Source organism: Vanellus vanellus (assembly GCF_965231255.1).
Source record: "Vanellus vanellus genome assembly, chromosome: 1".
Classification (NCBI taxonomy): domain Eukaryota; kingdom Metazoa; phylum Chordata; class Aves; order Charadriiformes; family Charadriidae; genus Vanellus; species Vanellus vanellus.
Window position 1 is genome coordinate 203,645,925 of NC_138905.1, and position 21,011 is coordinate 203,666,935.

The 21,011-nt window shown below is 41.8% G+C and overlaps 1 protein-coding gene across 1 annotated transcript in view; it reads right to left on the bottom strand.

Moving 5' to 3' along the window:
- The window catches only part of ZC3H12C (zinc finger CCCH-type containing 12C), a 44,030-nt gene extending 24,129 nt beyond the window's left edge, over positions 1-19,901 (bottom strand). Inside the window, exon 1 of the mRNA XM_082482242.1 lies at positions 19,813-19,901. The gene's annotated coding sequence lies outside the window, so the exon portion shown is untranslated. The remainder of the gene's footprint in view (positions 1-19,812) is intronic.
- Positions 19,902-21,011: the final 1,110 nt, after the last annotated feature.

Below are 21,011 nucleotides of genomic sequence, written 5' to 3' on the forward strand. Positions count from 1 at the left end.
AGTCATGCAAGAAGAACAGAAGAAAAGCTGCAGCTTTCTGGACTTGATATACTTGCCAAATCAGTTTTTCTGGAGAAATTTTGCATAACCGTAGTTATACAGAAGTTAGCTACCCATTTCATCACGAGGATTACTTCCACAATCTACATTTAAAGGCAGATTGCTACCTCTTTCTCTTATTTTGTTCTTTTAAACAGGAATCTTTTCTAACTGCTTCAGTAAAGAAAGTAAAGATAAATTATTTCTCAGAGATGAAAATGGACCATATGGACCAATTGTACTGCAAGGTTACCATGAAAAAAGAAGAATTTACATTAAGGGAAGACTATGAAACAAAGAATTCTTTCACACTTCCGTCCTGCAAGGCAGAACATAAAAGCAAGATATAGAGGCAAAGGACTTCAGTTGAACTTGACATACATTACAGACACAAATTTCATCAAGGAGGATATATTGAAAAAAAAACCCAAACATTATTCAAACAGACTCTCTTGATCTATACTAATACAAATTACAGGTATGCCTCACGATTAGCCAAAATCTCTGCCCGCAAATACATTAACCCTCCCATCCCCTTAAAGGTTAGCATTTTAAAACTGCCCAGTATTTTTTAACATATGGCGTACTTTCCTCTTCTTGGGATAAAGATCTGAGAACGCACACACAAGAAATTCATCCAGGCTTAAGACTAGAGAGAATCGAGCGAAAAATATCCAATCCATGGTTCAGTAAAAGGAGACGCTATAGGTGCTGAGTGCCAAGACATCACCACTGTGGTGGTGCTTTTTGGTTACAGGGCACCAAAACTCACTTTACCTAAGCATTTCTAGTTTAAATAAATAAATAAATATATAATAACCATTTTCATCACCTGCACCTTAATCCAGGCAAGACTGATAGGAAAGAAAATACACTAAAGCTTTATTTAGACCTGGTGTTGTTAGAAGACAGTAGGGCTGTAATACTCTCAAGCAGCATATCAAGGACTATTACCTTCTCTTCACTCGAAGCTTTAGGATTTCAAGCAGCACCACAGATTAAACACAATGAGAATTTAGGAAATGAACCTTTCCACAGTGATTTATTAACTAACGTAATGCACTTGATAGCACGGCACTAGTAACAAACCACAACAATATCCCAATAAAAGGATACAGTTAAAAAACCAACACTGTGGCCTTCACAGAAGTGACACACACAAAAAAATTAAAAAAAAAAAAAATCTCAAACAAGAAACCCCTATTGGAAGCGCGGCTGCTTAGCAACCAGCCTTTAGTTGCTAGGATGCACTCCTTTAACATACCATCATGAATACTAGCACAGCGAAAGAATAATTTGGTATGAACAAAAGCCCATGAAAGAGAGCGGGACTTAAGTGCGTCTGGTTTCCCCTCAGAGAACAATGCAGCTGCCAAACCAATCTGGAAGCCCCGACATCATTGTTCCACCAACCCCACAATCTGCTCTGACTCGAGGAAGTCTAGTTAATGGGCAACACTTTTAAGCTGGACTGAAAAGTTGAGCTGGCTCATGTACCGCCACTGCAGAGTACAGGGAGATAATGGGTCACTGCCTAAATCCATGTACTGTGAAATGTCATTTTAGTATTGAACTAGAAGTAGAGGGAGGAGGGGGTTTTTTTGGAAGGGGGAAAAGGAGGTTGCATATTAACAGCATGGAATACACAAAACTTGAAGTGCACTGATCAGAAAGAGGAATTATTTTTTTTTAATGTTAGTTAAAATAATACTTAAGTCATTCTCCAGCCGCTTCTTCCTTGAAGTTTAAGTGCTTTACAGCAACTACAATTATAACACCCTCCAGTGGGATTCAAAGAAGTCACTAGCATATGAATGTGTCTGAAGATCAGGCATTATATGAAACATACTTAAGATGATTTGCACATCAACTGTGTATGAAAAATGACTGTAAACTGAGCGTTGTCCATTGTTGGGAATGTATACATAATCAGCCTCACATCTATCTGCTTTAAGTCTCCTGTCTGTCAATCTCCATCTTGCTCCAATATACAACTGCTTCTTTTGCAGAGAACTCTACTATTTTTCAGAAACCATTTAAGGAAGAAAGTAATAAGAACAACAGCTTTAAAATCTGCCACAGACAGTATATAGTCACCATGCTATCGCTTTTAAAGGGTAGATAAAATGATATTTACACTGTAAATTCAAAGCTAAAGATTTCTGAAATAGTTTTGCATAAGCAGTATGCTATTACTGGCATTTGGCCTCAACCCTGCACGCAAACTATTTTCAGACAAATTTTTACATCGGTGAACTTTGTACGCTGTATTTGTAGTCAGGAGCATCTCTCAGAAATGCTAGACTTTGGAGCTCCCAACATGATGTCCTTTATGAGATTCATTGATTAGAACCATGAAAATCAGACGTCATTGCTGAATGCTGCTGGAATTGATTATTTTATCTTGATTTGATTAGTGAAGAGCAACATGCCAGCCAGTCTATTTGAATGAATTTGTGTTCCAAATAAGCACTAGTGTACCTGTATATAGGACAATGAAGCTCACGGAAACCAGAAAAGGTCACATTTATCCAAGGAGTAACATCAGATAAGAATAACTCCTTGTACTCTTTATTTACAAGGGACTTTCATTATGCATACAGGGTTTTAAAGGATGCTTACTGATACAATGCAACATAGCTTAGAAAAACACCTGCTATGAATTCTGACTCAACTGAGTGTGAAACAAACAAACAAAAAATCAGCCAAAAAACTTCTTGTCAAGAATGTCTTCAGCTTTTGGTTATGCTCACCACAGTTGAGTAACAGAATTTGTATTTATGAAAAGGTTAATAAAGTGGTTAACTCCCAATTTAGACATACTTATGACACGTTAACATAAGTTTTAAACTACAGCCTGTTTAAAACTACAGTATCTCACACTAGGTTCACTGTTAACGGCCTAAAATATTGTATTACTGAGTCAATACGCTTTATCAAGTATAACTGTAATGCTCTGGATGAGCACTGTGCTACCACATTGTAGAAGTGTAATATATTCTCATTTCTTAGAAGTCACCACTATTTTCCACTAACCATTACTCAGCCCATTAATTCACCTTCACACAAAACAGAAATGTTTCTCAAAGGGATGTGGGCAAGTAGATCATCTAATCTTTTAATGTGTATTCAGAATATTTTCCACTTACAACTGAGCATAAGAAAAGCAATTTAACAGAAATTTAGTTCAGAGGAAAATAACAAGGAGTAAAATAGTGTATCATGTGACACAGTATAACAACTCGTGTATTCTCAAAAGACCATCAAAAGTTTCTGAAGATACATAGTGCAGTGAAATAGTTCAGCATGTTTTCACACAGCCATGCTTTTTTTTCCAAGTCTTCTAAACACAAAACAGAAAATAGTGAAATCAGTTTGTTGAAACACTGTCATTTCTTGTCACAAACAGAAGCGCAGAGCTGATCAGAAAAGAAAAAAAAATGAATGTATCAGTTATCCAAATGATAGAGATACTGCAACAATGCAAATAAAATAATGAATATGTAATAAATACCTACTGCTGTAGTTTCTGTGTATTTAATTACCATTGTATTTCAGCGAGTGCTGTTGTCTGCATCATTCTATCCAACAAAGGAAGGATGTCCCATTGAACAGATTGGTTAATGCTCTGGGGCAACAGATGTCTACTGGAACTGCAGGAGACCAGCAACTGGTGGCCTGCCCATCTTCTGAAAACTTTCAATAGACTCATGCATATGTTCACACAATAGGGCATGTGGTAGAAATGCAAACCTCTTTTTAACCCTTTTATATGCTCTCTTTCCCTCCCAACTGATATATGAAGGTCTTTGTTTTGTGGTTTTTTGTTGTTTTTTTTTTTTTTTTTTTTTTTTTTTTTTTTTTTTCTTTACAGGATCCTTGGAACACAGGCTCATGGAGTACACAGAGTTTGTTCTTCAGCCTAACATCTGAGCTCAAAACATAAACCAAAACACATTAGAAATTTTATAAAAATAGCCAGGCTAGATCTGACACACTTACAAATAGCTTTCAAAGCACAAAAACCTTTGACTGGAACATGTTTCCACCTAAGAGCATCCTAATGCTCTATCTCGCACTACAGTATCTTCAGATAGCCCACAATGGAGCTCTTCCCATTTTCACAAACACAGGAAATTTCACCCATTGTATGGCATAATGGAAAAGTTCTTCAATTTTTTTTTCCTTAAAAGTTTTTTCTACCAGTCACAAATTAAAGTACATAATAGGTAATTTGTAAAAAAAAAAAAAAAAAAAAAAAAAAGGTAAATACCTATAACGTGAAGTTGAAACCTCCCCTTCCTCCCTGGGGGACTAGAGAATTTGTTCTGTTGAAGCCTACTGCCTACCATTTTCAAATTCTTGGAAATACACCATTACCGGTGCTTTTGAAAGTTCCTTAATAGAACGCACTGGGTGAGATCATTTAATACGCTTAGTCTTCAGCCATAACTGTTTCTTTCCCTCTTTTTCCGAGACACCCAAAGTGTGCAAATCTAGCTGACACACATGCTAGCTACATTGTCCAAATGCAAACTGATACGCTGAAACACCAGAAAGGTGAAATGTCCCATTTCTGCAGAGAAGCCCATATACTTACGTTCACTGGAAAACACACAGACATTGGTTTCTTGTAGCTGTTCCAGAAGCAACTCCTTAACACGATTTCAGCTGCAGACTTCAGGCAAGCAAGCAGAACAATGAATGGACGAACAGATGGACCCGCGATGTCTTTGCTTAACCTATTACTGAGCGGCCGCGGAGCCAATCACGACCCACAGAGCTCACAATTAGTTGGCCGGGCAGATGCAAGGCAACCTCCCCACCCTGCATCAGGTTTGGAGGTTTCTAAGATAAGCAAGTTGATGTCATTCTCAGGGTCTGCCCCGGGCAGCATGTGTATTAACGAGGGGTGTGCAGCAACAATAGGCCATACAAAAGAGACTAGCAGGCAGCTGCTGTATGAGAGCCAGAGTCATTAGGGAGCAGGCTGCCAACAAGAAACACCTGGCTTGGGCAGACTTCAGCTTCTCCTCATTGTTTCTAATTCATGAAACAAAGAGAGGAATTATTTTTAAGTAGTAAAAGTTGTGAGCTCCTATTAAAATATATCAGTCTTAAGAAATATTACCCATATTACTTATGGAAACAATAAGTTCTTTGTAAGGAAAAATATTAAAGAGAAATAAATCTATCAGTAGCTATTTGTATTCCCCTTTTCTCGTTAGCAAAATTAATCATCCTGGTGCAAAGTGTGAGGAGGTATGAAAGGAGCACACACTAAACATTGAAATGTATTCAGAAACTGCTTTCTGAATTTCCTGACACTTCTGAACATCAGTCAATAAATGTGATAAACTTGCATTTATGCACAACTCTAACGGAGGACTTGTGGGTAATTTCAACAGAAGGGGAAACTGATTAAAACCATGTAATATCAATATGTGAAATAATGGATATTTTTAAGCAGTGGCACTGAAACATTAGGGCACTTGACAGAAAGCAACTATGAACCACTCTTTTGTTCTGGAGTCACTCATATTTGTTTGCAACAGAACTTCTTTCCCTTTTATTTCATGGCTCTGCTCGAGATGCCAAGATCTTCCTGTCTCTTTGCAATGATGGAATATTTGAACAAAAGTCAAGAGCTAGGCCATAGCCAGCTTTTTATTGTTTTTATTTTTTATTGAAGTAAGCCACATGGAAACACAAGCTCCAGTCCATACCGCCCCTCCCCTCCCTGCCCAACAGTTCCAATACCACCAAGCCCTGCAACACACATATTTAGCGATATAACAGTAGTAAGATTTGATGCTTGATAAGAAGTGGAGCAATGTGGACTTTCAAATAAAAGTTGCCATTGTTCGTAATTTCAGTGAAGACAGCTCAGCACAGAGGAGAAAATTCTACATTTGCAAATGTTGGTCTGAATGACTACTGGAAAAATTTATTTACTGAACTTTGCCATCATTACATGGCTTAAAGCAATACTGAGAACCACAGAGGCCACTGTCCTCCTCTGCCTGGGAGGACAGGCGATCTGTTGGGAAACATCTACTATGATTTGAAAGCAAAAGAGTATGTGATTAGGTTTGTTAGAACTGTATTGAGTAATTTCCCAAGCTTCATGTGGATATTAAAGCGATTCAACATAGTAAATGAAATCACATACCATCATGCTATTACACTGATGAATTTATCATGTGCCCAGATATTAAGCTGCAAAGCAGACACCCCAGCTATAGTTTCTCTGCACTGTCCATTAAACACTCCTAAGAACAACTACTAACACCACTCTTTTGGAGCTTTTAAGTCGGAGGCAGGAGGAGACTCCTCACTAATTTCTGCCACTATGAACACAAAGAGTGAGAGAAAGCTACCCACGAGCACAGTGGGACGCCTGATCTCCAGCACTGGATTAAGCCTCTTTGCAAACAGCGAATAAAAGCAGTGATCTGAAAAAGCTAATCAGTCCCTGCTGTGGTATTTAGACTACCTCAGTTGCTGGTATTGGATAATGCTAAGCATATTAAAACTTCTGTAGGCAAAATAAGAAGCCAGTCCAGTTCACCTATGTCCAAGAACTGCCCTTAAATGCAAGTAGGATCACTTGGCTATTCAGTAGTTGAATATATTTCTGAGTAGAGCCACTTCTCTTGCAATACCAGAAATGCTTGTTTTGGCAGAGGACACGTATGATACCCTTTATGTACATCTGTAATAAATTGAGAACTCCATAGCACAGAAATGGTGCGCTTAGGGCTCTACAAGCACAACCAGGGCAAGTGTATGGTCTGGCTTCAAAATCTGCCCTAAAAATAAGGTTGCAAGAAGTTTACTTGCAAAGATATGCCCCCTCAAAGTCTTCTACAGGAACAATAAGAATACACTGCCCCCCAACAATTCTCCATATTCCAAGCGCACGTCTTCAAGGAACCAGGTCTAAAATTTAGTAGCAGATTAATGTTCATGCTAACGTCACGCTGCAGTGCTTACTATGACCAAATTCACAACAGATACTATTTGAAGACTTACATTATATTGTTTAATTTACATAAAATATTCTATCAAGTTGTAGTTGCATGAATTAAGAAGACATTTTCTTGTGCACAATGTCAGTTACTTAACCCAGCTGCCTGTTCTGGAAGCATCTTCTCAGCACTTCCCTAAACGAAGTTGGGCTGTCCAAGGTTTACAAGGTAGCAGATCATCCTATTAAATCATGCTTGTGATGACAACCTGATCTAGCAGAAGATGTCCCTGCTCATCACAGGAGGGGTGGGACTAGACGATCTTTAAATGTGCCTTCCAACCCAAAGTATTCTACAATTCTATGATTCTATAACAGAAAAGCATCCATATTAAGGATTAGCCAGTACATGAGGCTTCCTACTGAGAATGATGAGGTCAACAAAGAAACCTCAGTAAGAAACATTGTGGCATTCCTGTCACATCTGTGATGGGTATAACAGCGTCACTAGAATGTACACAGTATGAATGAGCAGAGGTCTCTACTTCCTGTGCTAAAACCTCCAAATCCAATAACCTGACTAGTTCAATCATCTCCTATTGCCATATCTACAATACAAAGAGTCAGTAAGTTAAATCCAGACACCAAAACACAGCAAAAGTAACTGCTCTTCAAATTTCTGGTCTTGCAAGATCAGTAAGCTAACACCTATTTTTGTGGCTCCTAGAGACTGGACATCATGTGCGGTGCTCATCAAATCCCAAATGCCACTGGATTAAACAGTAGGCCACCAGAGATCATTAATTGGCTGGAGGTGATAGGCTAACTCAAGCAGCCCATGGTGGAAGGAGATTTCCAAAGGGCATGCAGCAAGGTGATGGGATGCTGCAGAGAGACAGAGACCAGGGTGAACCTCTCAGCTGGGCGAGGGATGGGAAGGAGAGCATCCCCTCCCCCCCGCTGCCCAGTTTGGTATGAAAAGCATGCATGGGAGGATCAGAAAGACCAAGGGAGGGAGAGCTGGAGCAGCTGGGAAATTCAGACAGCGTAGGCTGAAGATATTAGGGAAAGGCTACTATAAGGGGGAAACAAAAAAAAACTAAAAAAAAAAAAAAAAGCTGCTAGTTCCAGCCAACTCTTCTTGTTTCAAACACGCTGAAAACAAAGCCTTATTTAAAAAGAAATTATTTTATGCAAGCATACAAAATGGTCATTCTGTAACTCAAGTGGTATTATCGCAGCAATTAGAAAGACAACTTGTCCTATTAAAGGACTTAATTATCTTTTATTGTAGAACTTTATGCAAAACCTCCAGTAATAAATGATGCATTTGCAAGAATACACCGCACAAGTTAAATCAATCACATACCACTGCATTCCTGAAACAGAGATGAAGGTTGTATGCTACAGACAAAACTCACTGCTGTGCCATTGGAAAATATCCCACATACGCTGTTGGACTTGGGAGCTGCAAGGGAGATGATACTTATCTTTAAAATTATGAGGTGGCAATACAACAGAAATTCTTCTTTTCCAATTAATATGTTAAGAGATGCAAACTATCTTAAGTATAACACTTTGAAAAAAGTTTACTTAGTTGTGAGGAATGGTAAGTGGTGCTCTAGACTGTATCTACACACAGCCATAAAAACATATAAAAAACCACCACCACTCTACTGCCATGCAGAGGAGTGAATTAAATGACCAGTAAGAAGTGCCTAGAATTCATAAAAAAACAACTGATATTATTATAAAGATGAGTAATGCTTTGCCTACAGAAAAAATAGCCTTTCAAAAAATATTTTTAAAAGATCAACTGCATTTTCAAATGCAGTGTAATTTCTCCATAGAAAATTATGCACTTTCAACTGCATTAAAATAAAGCTGCAAAGAGTTCTTTTGCTCTTTGAAAGAAGATTCAGTTGTCCGTAGTTATCCTTAAAATTTAAAAAAAGCAGAGATGCATTTTCCAGCAGGCCATCATCTTAAAAAAAGGTTTGAAGATCTACAGTTTCTAGTATAAACCCATTAGATCATCCGTATCAACTGCATGCAAGACTTGAGCAAACTGTTGTAACATTTATCGTGACATCCTCTAATATGTTTTGAAGAGAAGAGGAAAATCCTAAGTTTTATCATAAGTAGTGATTAAGGCCAGGCTGGATGGGGCTTTGAGCAACCTGGTCTAGTGGAAGGTGTCCCTGCCCATGGCAGGGGGGCTGGAACTAGATGATCTTCAAGGTCCCTTCCAACCTAAACCATTGTATGATTCTATTATGTTTTTGCTGACCATGAGTATAAACAGATCCAGTCTTTCCTTGTCTGTGGGTAGACAAAAGCCACGACCATGAGCTGCTCATCATGAGGTGACATGGTGCTCACCTGCAGCTGCACCTAACTGCACAGTTTGCCTACATACGAAGCCCGACTGGCTTGAGCCATACCAGCCAATGGCACAGAAAGCATAAAGCAGCATTCTGCTACAGCAAAAACACTGGCATCACCCATCAGTATCAAACTGAGAAGCTACTCCGGAAATCAAACACATTTTCTGAAGCAAAGACTTTAATTTTGAAAGTGAATCGTATCAGGGAAATGTTTTCCTTTACTAGAGAAATCATTAATTTGATGATTTCCACAACTTGGCCAGTTAAGGTTCAATTTTGCCTCTATGCCTGTGTCCGCAGGGGTAGATCCTTTCACTCCCTCTTCTGCGACAGCCACGTGTAAGACCCACCCCATTCTGCGAGTCTTCCTTTAGGATTGTGGCCTCAATTACTCTTTCCTGTCAAAAAAAAATGTATCTATTTTATGTAAAAATGCAAATATGATGGAAAAATACAACTGCTGCCACTAGCACCAAGAGGTAGGTCTAATAGTCTTTTCAGCTTTCTCTGAAACCGCACTTTAATCCAATATCTTCTCTTTGTTTCTGTCCTTTTGGGGGATGCAAGAGCCTAAAACACCTTAGGTTATAAAGACAATTTCCCAAAATCCTTTAAAAAAGAAAATAAAGTCACCTGCCACTGGTTTTCAAATTCCAGTCTACAGACACTAAAGGGTCTATCCTTTTTTTGCACACTTTGCCAAAGAAACCCAAGAAACTCCAACCTGCAGTTCAGCCACTTTGATGCTGGGTGTTCCAGTTCCACCGGCAAGTTTTCAGGGGCCTGCAAGCCAGAAAACGTTGAAAACCCCTGTCACGCACTAAGATGGCTGTGGAGCAACTGCTCTCATCAATACCAGGGCAGTGTGGAACATGCTGCCGATTTCTGTGACAAACAGGGGAACAGTGTTCATTTTAAGATTATAACTGGAGAGCACTCTGTTTAATTTCTTGCTTAATTTTATTACTTATGAATTGAAGCTCAGACAGATACAAACCACTCCAGGAAAAAAAAAAAAAAGTTTCCAGCGATACACGTTAGATTTGATCTCTTCCCACTTCTAGAGTGAGTCACGCTGTCTGGATTCTTTCTGAGCACGAAAATTCGAACTGTCTAATTAACTTTCCCTGTGACAATATTGGGCGGCCAGACAATGCCTACAACTGTACAAAGTGTACGCCGTCATGCTTAGCAAAGTACTTTTATTCAAATTTGTTCTGTCAGAAGAAAATCCTCTAACAAAACTAACATGGTTATGTGGGGGAAAAAAAAAAAAGCATTCTCTTCATTTAAATACAAATTTAAGAGACTTAGCTAGTCAACCTAACATCTTTTATCTGTGCCACAGACTATTATTAAGAGTTTGAAAGGCTCGTCAGAGGAAAATAGGCCTCTCAAACTGTCTAGCGACATGGCCAGGTTGTGTTTCAGGTCATGCTGCTGGCAACAGAGCTCCATAATCCCTGGGGTTCCTGGATGAAGTTCAAGGTGTTGGTTGGACTCTGCATCGCCCTAAATGGCTTCACAGGGTTATGCTTATTTGAGAGACAATTCCTGTGCCTGTACCACACGGCTGCAGTTGTCATTCTGGACTGGAGCCTTCTGTGAGAGAGATGCCAGCAGCGGATTTTCTCCAAGACTTTCAGCCTTGCCATTTACTCTCTACTGGGATGAAAGAGCCAGGGAATTCATTAAGGTCCATTTTTTTTACCCAGATTTAGTAAGTTAAGAATCAGGGAAGACCAAGATGGTTACGTGGTTTGTCGAGACACACTTAGTATATAATTATTCCTTACTTTCTGGGGAAGCTTTTAATAGACCTGACAAGTAGTAACAATAGCCAGATCTTACAGAAAGTGGGTTACTGTAGCTGCAAATCCAAGTAAAAAAAAAAAAAAAAAGAAAGAAAATAACTACACAGAAGTCTATCTGACTACCTATCAGTCATTTAGGTATGGCTTTTCTTCAGGTTTACTGTATCCCTGAACTCAGATGAGACCACCAGGAAGTCCCCATACTGAACGACGTACACCAGGCTTTGAAATCCTAGTGTTTTATACACTAATAAAACAGCTTGCCCACTTTTGTTTAATAGCTTAATATATCAGAGACAAACCATCTGTCAGTGTTTTCACATAATTTTTGTGGGTCTTCAGAGTCTCAGAGTCATTTCATTCTGAACTCAGAAGTTTGCAACTTTTAAAGTAGAAATTAATATTTCAGACAAAATTTCCTTATGTTTAGTCTCCACTGTATGAATATTGTTTCTTGCTCTTTTTTTTTTAAAGTTGAAACACCAACTAGATTTTAGCCCAGTGAATACCTGCACAGATTCCTTCATGAAGGTTAATATTTTGAGCCCTTTTTGGCCCCCAGAGCTCACATTTTGCTTTTCAGATTCTCACTTCGTCATTAAGTTAGATCTGACAATGACAAATGCAAATGGGAAGACTTCATTCAGAACTAGTGAAGTTATTAACAGTTAGAATTAAACAACTTAGTTTGGAAGGGTTCTCTGGAGGTCAGCTAGTCCATCAAACCCCCACTCAACGCAGGGTCAACTACAATAGGGTGCTCAGTGCCTTTTCCAAGCCAACTTCTGAGCATCTCCAAGGCTGGAGATTCCACAACCTCCCCAGGCACCCATCCCAGTGTTTAAGTATCCTCATAGCGACATTTTTCATCTCTAGCCAGAATTTATTCACTGTAACTTGTGACTGCTCTCTCTTGTCCTTTTGCCGCATGCCTGCAAATACGGTACTGTGTCTTCTCTATACCCTCACATTATGCAGCCAAGGACAGCAATAAGATCTCCCTTAGTCTTCTCTTAGTAAGGCTAAACAAACTCGGCTCTCCCAATCTCTCCTTGTACGTTATGTACTTCAGCCACCTAATGACCCTGGTAGCTGTCCACTGGACTTGCTCCAGTAAGTCCGTGTCTTCTGTCCTTTGGAGACCAAAACTGGGCACGGTGCTCCAAATGCAATCTCATCAGTGCCAAAGAGAGGCAAACGATCACTCTGCTTGATCTGCTGGCTATGCTCTTGCTAATACAGCCTATTTGGCCTTATTACCTATTTTTGCAACATCATCTTGCACTTATCAAGGGACAAGGCTTTACTTTCCACAAAAGCATTCCATGTCAGCAGATGAACTAAACTCTATTTACAATGCCCACTGGAGGCATCTGTTTTCAGTTTGCCCACCGCAAACGTTTTCTTGCCAGAGGTCCCATGGGCACACCGATGAGTGTATCCAAGCTGCAGATGAACAAATCAAACTGCTCATGGAAGTACGCAGAGCACGGCAAGAAAGATCAGCCTTAAGATGACGATGCTTGTTTCCACACTGGTGAGTTTGCTTATCATGTTCTCTCTTGTGACAGCTGTATACATCAAAAGGAACCAATTTGTAACATACTAATGTCTGAAATTTAGCAAGGTGTCCTGTGTGAAGTATAGACTGCTACCACAGCCTCACGAAATCTTGGAGCTGACAGTTTTATGAAACAAATCAGGTGGAAGACACCGTCACCAAATACTGACCAAAATCTTATGGAAAGACCATGCACAGTACCAACAAAGTTAAACTTATCAAAGCCAAAGAGCAATTATTTTGAGTCTTGAAAAAGACTGGCTGTGTAATTCCACAATGCAAACGCATGCTAAATCTCTGTAAAGATCTGTAGTTTAATTCCTCCCAATTTATCAGGCAAGGATGGTTTACCAAGTTTCACTTACAACATAAGTCAAAATTTTGAATTAGTCTTGGTAATAAGGCTAAACTCCAGCTAGTGGGCACCTAAACAAATTTATGAGCCACGCAGTCTTTCACTGGAACCAGATGAAAGTCCCATCAATGTATGCATGATACTAGATGTTATTTTCTTCCGCACAACAGCTACAATAAAAAGCTACTAACAGACAAGTGAGCAAGTGGCTGGGAAAACAACAGCTGAAGCAGAAAACTCCGATTTTAATCTTCCAGCAGTAAGCATGGGCTGTAGCTCAGCAACAACTTCAAGAAACCCAGACTGTAATCCCAACAGCGACAGTTCCAGAAACACTAATGAGTCCAACTGACAGCTCGGCAAGAGTGGCAAAAGCCCAGTTGGCAGCCCAGCAAGAAAGCAGCAGCAATCCCAGAAGCAGCTGCTACAGAGACTCGTGAACCCAGGTGCACAGCCCTGGGCACTTGTACATCATAGCCCTTCCCTAGCCAGAACAAACCACTTCCAGAGGTGTATCTGGCATTACAAATAGTATGTATTGGAATTATTGCTGAAGGAGAAATCATTCAAGGTTTTCAAAACAGTTGAACGTTTTAAGGTGGAAAGGCCTTAGGGGGTGTTGCTGCAAACTATGAGGCGTTCAGACCTTCTGTTGAGATAAAGTGGTGATCTCCATGAAAGTGTTCATGGTAATTTTTACAAGAGAAATGTCTCTAACCAAGGATGAGGCCATGCATTGACGCTGGAAAGATTAGATAAATCGGTGATTCAAACAGTAGCTTTACAGATGAAGAGAGCTGTTGAGAGTCAGGGCACCAAATATAATGGTAACTAGAAAAGCACAGAGATGAGGATTTATAGGCACCAGCTACTTATGTTAACAGTTTGCAGAACAAAAGGAGACTAGGAAAGTAACTCCTGTTAAAGGAAATGCAATCTGTCCCTTTTCCAGCCAACCTCTGCCAAACCACCAAATTTCATTAGTCCTAAGATAAAAGGTCTAAGTCACAGCACAATAGAAATTTTCAGCTCATCACAAAACTTCAAAGTTTGGTGAGACTGATTCATTGATTTCGCAACTTAACACATTACTTTTTACAGCTCATAGGGGAGGATGGGTCACACAAATGGTCATTTAGGAACTATCATGACAGTTTTTGCCAATTAGTAAATGACTCAAGGATTTAAGACTCTTCCCAGCCTCTGAGCTTTACCTACTTGCAGCAAGCAGACTGCTTTTCAGGTATTTGCAATAACCTGTGTCACATTTACTGCTGAACACCTCCAGCTTCACTGACTTCCCCAATCTCTGGCACTCCTCTGCAACTTTCAACCACCTCCCAAGACATTCCTTTCATACCAAAAGAAATTACTGTATTTCTTCCATTAGCAGGATTATTAACGTCCATTAAAGTCTCCTGCAGTCCCAACTACTGAATGTCTTGCTTTGTCGCTCCTTCCTCTCTCCCCACTCTTTTCTCAAAACATCAACATCCTATTAAGTAAAATCCTTCCTCCTGAACATAGCTTTAGTTTCCTCACTATCCAACCTCAAGAAAACTATAATTTTGACACAGAATACACTTTAAATACTTTGCATAATCTTGCAGAAGTTTTATGCAAAAGGAATATTTATCCTGCATGAACTCAGAACCAAATCACTTTGGTCTAAGAGGTATTGGGAGCTGTATTTCTGAACACATAAGAGCTTTCTACATTTAAAGCATGGCACACCCTAGGATGGTCTAGCATTCTATTCTGTATCTATCTACCCATATACACACACGCATATTTATACATAAACAGACCTCTCCCCTCCCAGGATAACGTACATCAAATTTTAACACGTTACACTGGTATCACAAATCAAGCAAATACAACCTTAAAATGGCCAGGCAGTCAGGAGAGGTAGTCTGATGTATGCTGCAAGGTGAGGCCGTAAGAATGGCGAACCTTGCAGTTGCAGAGGGTGAACTTCGTTCCTCCTCAGGGCAAACTTTGAAAAGGTCTTGTCTGGACCTTTCCAGCCAGGACAGAAGTAGTACAAGTCTGAAAATTAAAGTACTCTTTCAAAACATTGTCATTCTGCAGTTATGATTCAAGAATGAATGGAGTTTGAGTTTACCAAAAAGCTAAAATAATTCCTTAACTTGGGGAATACAATATCATTGCAGAATGGGTAAGTCAATGTCAAGTGTGAAGCCCACTACTTCATACTAAGCAAAATACAATTTGAATTTTGGTAGTGCAAACTCAGCCTTTTACACAAGAAATGTGATCTACCCCAAAGTAATAAATCCTGATAGGTAAAAGAGAAATGCCTAGTTCATCTAAGCAGAAAGCCCCAAGGTTATGAAAACCCTCCTCAATTTATGCTCATCACTAAATAACACAGTAAGGAACATACTTTTTGACAGAGCCTCAAGCTGTTACACAAAAACATTTAAAGATGCACAGCTTTACCATGAAAAATATCCGTACAGTATTTTTCTCTTCTAACTCTGGAGAGTTGTCTATTCCACAAGACGCAAAGACGAAAAAATATGGAGAGAGAAAAAAATAATAATTAAAAAAAAGAGAGAGAGAAGAAAAAAGAAAGAGGAGAAGAAAAAAAAAAAAAAAAAGTGAGACAAGGGGAGAGAAATGCCTCATAACTCTACCAGGAAGGCAATTATGAGCAGATTACAACTGATTTTCTATCTATGTGCTAACTGGAAATGACTACAGTTTCAGACCAGGAGGTACAAAAAAAGACTGCTTCTTGTTACTCTCTCTCACCTTTGCTTTTGTTATATTCTACCCTTAACATACAATTTAGTAACTAAAATTAAGTAAGTGTCAATTCTTTCAAGCATAGAAATACAGGCTTGTTCAATTAATGGATTTCTTGCTTCAAACATATGGTAGAGGTAGTACATTTTTTATAAATATTTAGCAAGCTTGAAGACAGGAGGCATTTCAAACATTACGCATAATAGGAGACATAAAGCATCACTATACAATAACTTCAGTCTGAGGACAGACACATTTCAGTCTTTTCATAAAAACAACTTACTGCAGTCTTTGTATAACATCTGTTTGTTACAGTACCTCAGATATAGTTTCCAGTACCACAAGACAGAAAAATGAAGTGTAACCACCTTAATCACTAATAAGGCTGCTGGCTAGCTGCCATGGCAACAAACGCTACGGAAATGAGCAAACGATGAAATCTCTCTTGAATAACTTAAAAAAAATCCTATCTACTACTTCCTAGCTACATGGGGGACAGTGCTTCACAGAACAGCAAAACCAGCAGAAAAATATTTACAGAACAGGAAAAAGAGGAGTTTTATGTCATTACCTTACACATCACATGGTTTCTAACCTTCCTCTTAGTTACTATCACCCCCTCCCCTCTGTTTTTATTACAGCCACTCAATTTCATGCACTTCAGTTTTCAAGAATTATTTAAAATACAGACTATGAAGAGATCCATGACTGGAAGCCGAGGCTAGCAAATTCAGATTAGGATCTGTTTTAATTAAAAAATAAAGTGCAACCAGTGAAAAAACTACACAGACTTTAAGTGTTCAAGGGCAGATCTATTTTTTTTCAAGTACTGGTTCAAGCCAGAAGTTACAGATCCGATGCAGAAAATACCAAACAAGATTTTATGACTTCTGTAATGAAAGAAGTCAAACTAAATCACACATCTCCTTTCTATCAAACACGAAGTTGCTTAGCTATTGCCATTTCTGAGTACACCGAAAACTGACTTGAGCCAAGCAAGTTCCTCGTTTCACTTCAAGCTGACTTTGAATTGTCTTTTTGTCAGCTCTTTTAAAGAGTATTTTCAACTACATGTAGAATATATAAGATCTCACAGAAGAAAATCTCCTAAAGTTTTTGACTTACCTATGTAAAATTGAACAGTGAATAGTTTCATCAAATCTCAAACTGAATCTCCAATCTTTTCAAGTCTCATTGACTGCAAGCCTAGTTTTCTTCAAAAAAAAAAAAAAAAAAACCAAAAAAACCCAAACAAACTACCTCTTAAATACCAATAATTTTTTTAAAGGCTGGTACAACCCAGAGAAGCAGGCAGTGAAATCACTCCAGCGGACTGTTGCTCAGCTCAGCAGTCAGCCTGAAATGCACAATCTACACAGATGAGTCAAGTCTGGATAATCCCTTCATGCTTTGTCAGGTTGAGTGTGTTGGGTTTGTTTTTAAATTGCATACCTTCAATAAACTCCACTTCTCTTTGCATTTACATTATAAGATGACATTTTTTAAAGTGTGTTTTGGTTTGCAGATGACTAAAAATACTGTTACTGGAGCTCTGTCTAACAGGACCTCATAAATAGTAACTACTTTTTTAAAAGGATCACAAACAAGTAATGGTAATTTTAAGACCACTCAGTGACTGCTGCCCTATGGAAGTCTAGCATGGTAATAAAGGTGTAATAGCCATATTGGACTAAAACCATAAATACAACAAGGTTGAATTGGTTCAATTACCTCTATTAGGAAAAAGAAAAAAAAAGGTAAGTTTTTGAATTCTCAAGACTATTTGGTCTAATTAATAAAAAAAGAAGAGGGAGGGAAATAAAACACAGAAACCTTTCCTTAATTCCCTAAAAAAGTTGCGTGTGTTTTATACTGACATAAGAAATTATTTTTAAAATGACAACATGCTCTAATTTTGATCTATTCACTACAGTACACTCTGTTGAAGTGTAATCTCACCCTGGAGCATCACCAGATAGAAAATTTAACTCTAAGATTTATCTTATACAGTACTAGAAGAAGTGTTATCGTGAACTCACTGGCTTGCTATATGGGCAAAGGCTAAGTAGTAAGGAGACGGTGGAAGAGGAAATACCCTGCCACTTTGAAAACCTAGACATACTCGAACGGTTTATTTTCTTTCCAAATCAAAAGATTATGCTACTGCTATCTTAAGTATGTTGTTAATTGCATAACCCTAAGAGCCACAATTATGAATTATGTCTCTGCTTTGCAAACACAGACCAAGAGGACAAGACACAGTAAACAAGACGTTTAAATACATCTGCTATTAGAGAAGCGTGGTCTACTGCTCAGCGGGATGGCTTTACTCGATCCAACTTTCAGCAAGACCATCCCGTAAGGGCGATTTGGCCCTGCCAAAGCCACCAAACTGGCATCAGGCACGGGAGTGCCAGGCAGGGCCAGGACCGGCTGCAGAGATGCTGTACAAACACAGCACAGCTGAGTTTCCTCCCCCGGGGACATTATAAAATAACGTCACCACTCCACAAATACAAACTGTACATGCCCGGCGTCACTCAGACGTGCCTGCAGAATTAAGTCCAAAACACACAGGTGAATGAAAATTAATTTTTAAAAGAAATTGTAACTCAAAAGCCACAGCTGGAACCGAGAATGGCTCAGCCAGTGTTTTTAAAGGTTTCTGCCTATTACGGTTTGGTTAAACAGAGCAAGCCAACTTATGCAGCCGGTTCTCTCACCCAAAGCACAAAGAATAAATCTCCACTGTTCTCACAGAATTATTAAAAAACAAAACAAAAACAAACAAACAAACAAACAAACAAAAAACAAGCCCCCAAAAGTTAGAAGCAGGGGAACAACGGGGTAAGTAGCATACCTGTAATAACTCCTAAATTCCTCTCGGAGTCCCGGGTGCGTGTGTCCCCCGGGGCAGCGGCAGCTCCGGCGGGACCGGCCCCCGGCGGCGGGACTGCCCAGCGGGCGGCCGGCCCGGCGCTGCGGGGAGGCGCGGCCGCTCCCGCCGCCTCGGCCCGCGGCTCCCGCCGGGGTCGGCACCCACCACCTCCGGGAAAACTTTCCGCAGGGACGGGGCCCGCCGAAGGGTCGACCGCGGGGCCTGCCAAGGCGCGGGGCGGGCGGCCCGTCGCCGTCGCCCTCGCCCTTCCCCTCCTCCTCCCCCGCCCCGGGTCTCCCTCCTACCTCCCCGGCAAGCACGGAGCGGCGGCGGCGGTCCCTCCCCGCCGCGCCGCGGCCTCCGCCGCCCGGGCGACCTCCGCCGGGCGACCTCGCCGAGGCGCCGGGGGCAGGGCCGGCGCCGCGGCCCCGTGTTGACACACGCGCCGGCTCGGCCCCGGCAATGGGCGGCACCGGGGCGGGGAGCGGGGCAGCCGCCACCGGCCGCGGCACAGCACGGAACTCCCCTCGCCGCCATCGCCGCGGGCAGCCGCGCCCCCCGCCCCGCCCGGGGCCGAGCCCCCCGCGCCCCTCAGCCACCCACCTGCAGCCTGCCGTGAGGAGGGCGGCCCGCCCCGCCGCTGCGGGCGGGAGGAGCGGCGGCAAGGTCGCCTTCACCTCGGCCGCCGCCGCGCCGCCTCCCGCCTCATGCCCGCGGCCGCTGCCACAGGCGCTCCGCGGGGCCCTACGGCCACCCCGCCGGGCTCCCCTCGCCGCCGGGAGGCCGGGCCGGGGCGGGCAGAGCCGGGCCGGGGCGGGCGGCACCTGCTTGCCGGGGAGCGACGGGACCTGACAAGGGGAACCGCCCGCCCCGCCGCGCGGCGCCGGGTGGCGAGGGCCCGGCCCGGCCTCCGCCGCGGCCTTCGGTGGCGGGCGGCTGAGGGACACGGGTCACCGGCCGCGTCCGGGATTCCCGCCCCGGGCGGAGGGGTGGGGAAACGCCGCAGTGACACCCTCCCGAAATCCCGAAACGTTACCGTGTGCGGCCGGGGGGGGGCTAGAGGGGAGGCACCGCGCTGAAGCGGTCCGGCCGGCGGTGGTGGCGGCGGCGGCGCGGCCTGGGCGACGGGTCCTGCCGGCCTGGCAGAGGTCCTGCTGCCATCGGAGACGACTCTCCGGGTGCTTACGGACCTTTACCGCTCCGAGTCCCTCCGCGCCGCGCCGGCCCTGCCCTGGCAGGTGGGGAGAGGGCGGCCGGAGAGCTTTTTGCCGCGGATCACAAACTCGGAGTGGTAGAAACCTTAATTTCCGTCCCGTGTTCTAATTATGTTTCCTCCCACCCCGCAGTTACTCTCATGCCGATGAAGTAATCTACCTCCCACCATCCCACCCTGCCTCCGGCGCCGGGGGGCTGCCTGGAAGACATGAATGAAACTCCAGTGGAGCGATGAGGGCTTGCGAGCTGACTGAGCGTGCGGTGTGCGGCATACCGCACACGGCTATTGCTGCTCGCAGGCGGGAAGTGTCTGTATGCAATTGCTCTTCTCTCCTATTCTACTATTGGTGTTTATAAAGAACTCTTCCTGTACCCGGCTAAAGTTTTTAAACTTTGCGTCTAACCGATGCAAATCCTACAGAGAAATATGAGCCGGAAAGGCCGCTCTGCAGGTTTTATTTTTCCAGTGAAATGTGATAGATGTGCCTGGACAAAAGATTGTTGAGGAACAGACCTATGTTGCTTTGCTATATGTGCTTCAATAAACCCTCCCTCTTAGAGCTGACATAACCTGTAAGTGCGATGGCACGATTTTGTCCATTCAACTCACTCAGTATGAGGTCCGTTGAATTTTTTGGTGTATCTCATCCCTGTCTTAGGCGTGGGTCTGGAGGTCTCAGCTCACAGAGCAAGAGGCTGGCTGTCTTCTCTGGTTAGTTACTTAGCTGTGCGAAAGGAGTTTGAAACCTCTACTAAAAAAAATGAAAAGCTTGTTCCCTCAGTCCCAGACATGCTGATGCTGTTTCCGAAATGTCAGTGGTGTCCAAATGCGACTATGAATATTAATTTAATAGAGGAAATCGGTGAAAGCAAGACTAAAGAATTAGACACTTGCAGTGCTACTTTGCTGCTTATTATGGAAGCCTTTGCTGGTGATGGAGGAGCATATGAGTCAGTTAAAAGCACTGCAGTGCTGGAGAAAATTATTCTCAATTATCAGAATAAGAGAGAACAGAATAA